Below are 6146 nucleotides of genomic sequence, written 5' to 3' on the forward strand. Positions count from 1 at the left end.
AGAAAAGCTGCCAGAAAATTGCGTAACGCCGGTTAATCCGACGTACCCCAAAAGCCATCATCGGTTCAACCGGTGTATATAAACTGCTAATTGAAAAACTAGCCGTTAGCAATCAACCGGTGTATCGCCGGTTTAACCGATGTAATCAACCGGTGTATGTAATATTAGCGTCGGTTTAACCGGTGAGTGTAACTTCTTCATGTTCCTCCAAAAACCACCTCTCTGGACAACTGAACCGATGCAATTGACCGATGCATCGTCGGTTCAACCGGTGTAGGTATTTTCCTCGGTCTTCATCTGCCAATGCACCGACATATATCACTTTCGTAGCGTCGGTTCATCCGGTGTAAAACCCTAGCCCGCAGACCTTCTCTGTGATTGCATCGGTGAGTTCATTTTGCCCTACGTCGGTTTAACCGATGATAGCAAAATGCCTCAATCCTTGTCCCTTGGACCGAAGAGCGTAGGGGCGGCCCTTCGGGCCTTGCTACGCCTCTCCTCTCTTTGTCATCACTTAACCTAAAAGCCTGAGAATAGTCATCTTAACCATCACATTAGTCCAAATGTTGTGTGTGTCATCAATCGCCAAAACATTATATTGAAATATGGCATGAGAGGCCATTTTCACTACAACACGCAGCCCATTTACTAGCCAGTGCTAGGCCGCGGGGTCTGGACACCGACACCTGTGGTGGAGGACTATAACTTGGCATCCGGTGAGAGAAGAGGAATGACGCAACCAAGGATTGACACAGGCTCCTGGACGCAGAAGGGTAGGAATGCAAAGGAAGCTATTGGTAAAGCTTGGTTAAAGTTTTTTCATATTGCGGGAGTACCGGAAGACAGGCTGACAATCCATACTTTATCAGCGTGGTCCGGGAGACACAAAAACGCACTTTCCAGGATTGTTATCCTTCTTTTCAGCTTGAGGACAAGCTGTTGCTCAGCACTACGTGCGGCGTGCAAAAAAGGTCTGGTTGAAGCCACGGATATCTCTAGTCGGTTTTCAGGATTAGATTTGGTTGTTAGATTGATTAGATCGGTTAGTCAGAGGTTTGGATAAAGTTTGTTAGTTTGTTGGGCTTGTTGGTAGGCGTCAGCGTTGGGCATGTATGCCCGGCGATGTAATCTGATCAATTCAAGCAATGAGAATACCTTCCCTCCTATCTCTAACTTCTTCTTAAGGGTGGAGCAGAGGGGATCCGATCCCTTCCCTCTATCGTCATCTACCCGGCTAGGTCCTAGCTATCACAAAACTGCTTTTGAATCTTTGCAAGCTGGTCGGCCTTGGCCTCGGTTAATTTCCCATCAGCAAGAATTACTTCTGCCTGTTGCACAAAAGCTTTTTCTGTAAACTTAATGTGAACAGCTTGAGCTTCTTTGCGAGTTAAACCAAGTATGTCACCGAACTGTTTCAGCATTAAAAACTCTGAATCGTCTTTCTTTGTGGAGATTGCTGTTCCAAATGATACGTTCGTTGTCTCCCCAGTGATGCAGAACATCAAGTATGTCTCATAGAGCTCAGTCCTGTCTCTCAATGGAATGTCATCCTTGAGGGTTGTCTCTTTCTGGACTGACTTTCTCAGCTTTTCTTTAAGCTCTTTATCAGGTCTAGTCTTTCTTAATGTCTCCACAATGATTCCCATTCATATTCATCATCCTCTCCCTCAGATTCCGAAGTCACGCTTGATGCCTCAGTTTCAGCAGTTGGAGACAGCTCTCCTTTAATGTCAGCTAAAAGCTCACTAACAACAATTGAAGGAAATTAGCTTCTTCAGTTCTTTTGCAGTTTCAATGCGGTTCCCAGCTTCTTTTGCTCTATGAATGTAGCTCAGGAACAACTTTCGTACCTGACCATTTGAATGTGACTACTTAGAATAGTGGACTGAATTTGCTTAAGCAATATAATAAAAGAATATAAATAGATTATTAGAGAAGATCATGGGAAAATAAGCTAGTACATAATAATTTATCATATGTAAAGGGAAAATACATACTGCTTTGCTAAACAATGTGACTACTTGGAATACTGAAACTGAATTTGCTTAAGGAATATATAATAAAATAATATAAACAGATTATCAGAGAAGATCACAAGGAAATAAGCTAGTACATAATAATTTATCATATTTAAAGCAAAAATACATACTGCTTTACTAAAGATCGCCATGATAGCCTCCTTTTTCAAGTTTAGACTTTGTGCTGCCTTCTTAACAGCCTCTCGTCTGTCAGCATGATATCCATCAACAGATGCAATGGCTTCCTTGACAACCTGTAATATGCCCAAACAAATGTAAGAACACTGATACAGAGCAAACCATCAACATTGCTACAACATATGGCATGAAAGCCAAAGAAATGCAAAGAAAGGCGCCGCAAAAACTATTTAGTATCACCTTTTCGAACAATTGGCCACAGATCTCAGTATGAGCAGCATCCACAGTTTCTTGAGGGATGCAGAGACGCACTTGGAATGCCATCAGAGTTTCCACTTCCTCCTTGCTCAGCTCTCCGTCAGCTACAAACTGCTGAAGCTTCTGTCTGTAGATTTCTGGATTTCAAAGTAGAGTTAATACATATTGATATTCGGAATATAAAGTGATATGGCAAGACCAGTGTTATCTGAATTGAAGTTTGTGAAGCCATAACTCAGAATGGCTTAGTTTGCATGGTGTATACAAACAATTATTAGTAGATCTGTAGATGATAGGCTTCTTTTGTTCAAAACGCCAGTTAAATTAAATTCATCCCAGACCATAAGCAATACATTCCAGGTGAACCAAAGATGCAGTTATCTTTCCAAAAAATATACTTCCTACAGTCAAGGTATAGCTCTGACAACAGCATTGTAAAATAACAATGAAGCAGTATTGCCAATGCCATGCGTAATATTCGATTCAGCTGATGCTTTGACGGATCCATGCATCAAATCAACAAAATGTTAGGCGGCACCTCTTCCTCACGATCGACAGTGATATGATAACCCTATGCGATTCATAGAGCTGGGATTTGCTTAGCTATTTCAAACGCAAAGTTGTAGAGCAAACTTTGCTTCCCAAACGGGCGGAGCGCTTGTAGTACAAATTTTCTTAGAACAACACCTCGGAAGGGAACACTGGCGGATCCAGGATTTGCTCTTTTGGGCGGGGGGGGGGGGGGGGGGGGGGGGGCTCATCTCCCTTCTTCTTCCTCCAGCCCCCCCTTTCTTCTTCCTCCCTCCTTTCTTTCCCCTTCTTCTCCCTTCTTCTTGCCTATACTTTTCATGGAGTTTCTGGGGGGTAGGGGGGCATGAGCCCCCCCTGCCCCCACGCTAGATCCGCCCCTAGAAGGGAAGGACGTACGAGAACATCCAAAGGATCAAACGATCTACACATATGTTATAGGTTTGTCACTTTGTAGCTCTTTGTACTGCGGTGGACGGCGGGCCAATGCGCGTATTTCCCTCACTGTTGACGAGGCGTTCACACTCAGCTCTGGATCGCAGGATCGGTCTATAAATCTTGCTCGCGGGGCAGCGGGTTAAGAAAACCCCCACTGCACAGTCTGCACTGTAGATTGAATCAAATCCACTGCACTGAAAACCCCCACGAAAACCCCCAACTAAAGATGGGGACGGTGCGGTTCGGCCCACCGGTTCAGTGAACCGGCCCATAGAAACGACCCTATTGGGCCCCTTCTCCGACCCACAAAGATGATTAGGTTTAGTGGATCGTAGTCTATCGAACCAAAGGGTCGGGCGGTTCGACCCAGGTACCTCCTGTCCGTGCGGCGGCGACGGCGCACCACCCTTTCCGTCCGTGCGGCGGTGACGGCGCCCCGCCCTTCCCGTCTGTGATTCCGTCTTGTGGAACTCCGTCGCACCTCGCCGTCCTACTTGGCGCCGCCGCAAGTCCACCACCTCCTCACCGCAAGTCACCATTGGCCAAGACGAAGCGGAGACAGAAGGAGCGTAGCGCGCGGGGGGGGGGGGGGGGGGCTCATCTCCCTTCTTCTTCCTCCAGCCCCCCCTTTCTTCTTCCTCCCTCCTTTCTTTCCCCTTCTTCTCCCTTCTTCTTGCCTATACTTTTCATGGAGTTTCTGGGGGGTAGGGGGGCATGAGCCCCCCCTGCCCCCACGCTAGATCCGCCCCTAGAAGGGAAGGACGTACGAGAACATCCAAAGGATCAAACGATCTACACATATGTTATAGGTTTGTCACTTTGTAGCTCTTTGTACTGCGGTGGACGGCGGGCCAATGCGCGTATTTCCCTCACTGTTGACGAGGCGTTCACACTCAGCTCTGGATCGCAGGATCGGTCTATAAATCTTGCTCGCGGGGCAGCGGGTTAAGAAAACCCCCACTGCACAGTCTGCACTGTAGATTGAATCAAATCCACTGCACTGAAAACCCCCACGAAAACCCCCAACTAAAGATGGGGACGGTGCGGTTCGGCCCACCGGTTCAGTGAACCGGCCCATAGAAACGACCCTATTGGGCCCCTTCTCCGACCCACAAAGATGATTAGGTTTAGTGGATCGTAGTCTATCGAACCAAAGGGTCGGGCGGTTCGACCCAGGTACCTCCTGTCCGTGCGGCGGCGACGGCGCACCACCCTTTCCGTCCGTGCGGCGGTGACGGCGCCCCGCCCTTCCCGTCTGTGATTCCGTCTTGTGGAACTCCGTCGCACCTCGCCGTCCTACTTGGCGCCGCCGCAAGTCCACCACCTCCTCACCGCAAGTCACCATTGGCCAAGACGAAGCGGAGACAGAAGGAGCGTAGCGCGCGGGGATCCATCACCGGGCTCCAAGAAACAGTCGTCTGCACAGATCTGCACGATACATAAATAGGAGATGGGGTGACCTGGAAGACGAAACAGGCAGATCTGTGCAGACGACTGTTTCTTGGAGCCCGGCGACGGATCCCCGCGCGCTACGCTCCTTCTGTCTCCGCTTCGTCTTGGCCGATGGTGACTTGCGGTGAGGAGGTGGTGGTGGACTTGCGGCGGCGCCAAGCAGGGCGGCGAGGTGCGATGGAGCTCCACAAGACGGAATCACGGACGGGAAGGGTGGGGCCCCGTCGCCGCCGCACGGACGGAAGGGGTGGCGCGCCGTCGCCGCCGCACGGACAGGAGGTACCTCGGTCGAACCGCTCGACCCTTTGGTTCGATAGACTACGATCCACTAAACCTAATCATTTTTGTGGGTCGGAGAAGGGACCCAATAGGGTCGTTTCTATGGGCCGGTTCGCTGAACCGGTGGGCTGAACCGCACCGTCCCCATCTTTACTACCATGCATTTCCGTAGTATGCCTCTTCTCTCGGATCCGAGGGAGTGGGTTTGTGGGCTCGAGGTTGGCGGACTGCACGAGTATGTGATTTTTTTTTCTGCTGACCTAACAAATGTTGGCAATGTGCAGGAGGTCTACATCCAAGCACAACAAAGGCTCATGTACGAGGTTCTGCAGATAGAAGGAAATACGACAACTTTGCCAGATGATGCTTACTAGGGTCCCAATATTTCCATTGAACGTAGTTTGGATTTATATAGTATGCTTGATTTCGACGATGAATGTGTGATTTTGGTGTAAGATAGAGTTGGATGGTCGACAAACCAACTGGAGTGTGTGATTTTGCTAGTAGTGGCGTCCATGACACTTGGCTTGGTAGCTTGGTACTGCTCCCGTCTGTGTGCTGTAAGAACATGCTCATCAGGTTGATTAAAATCTGCTCCTATTTGCTCGCACGCCCACATTCCATGCCAAAAAGTGGACGCTCTGGATGTTTTGCTCGCACGCCCGCATTCCATGCCAAAAAGTGGAAGTCCATGGCTCTGGATGTTTTGCAAAAATGCCCTTCTATTTTATAGAAATCACAACCCAGTCCAACATGCCCGATCTGCACAGTACCATGTGCACATATTTAACATATAGACCCTCATACTAAACTTTATTTCTACATGAAGAAGAGAAAAATCGATAGTTCTGTCGGTTTTACAGAAACCACCCCGAGGCGGTTTTCCAAACACCCCCTCCCACCACCCAACCGGCCAACCCCCGACCCGAACCCTAACCCTCCTCCTCCCCGCCTCCCTCTCTCTCCCTCCCCGCCGCCACCCGCCTTGTCCCGCCCCCTCCGTCTCTCTCTCTCTCTCTCTCTCTCTCTCTCTCT

At 49.0% G+C, this 6146-nt stretch overlaps 1 pseudogene; it reads right to left on the bottom strand.

The window, feature by feature from the left end:
• Window positions 1-1226: 1226 nt before the first annotated feature.
• LOC120650626 lies at window positions 1227-2558 on the bottom strand (annotated as a pseudogene).
• Window positions 2559-6146: the final 3588 nt, after the last annotated feature.

Source organism: Panicum virgatum, chromosome 9K (genome assembly GCF_016808335.1).
Source record: "Panicum virgatum strain AP13 chromosome 9K, P.virgatum_v5, whole genome shotgun sequence".
In the NCBI taxonomy this organism is placed as follows: Eukaryota; Viridiplantae; Streptophyta; class Magnoliopsida; order Poales; family Poaceae; genus Panicum; species Panicum virgatum.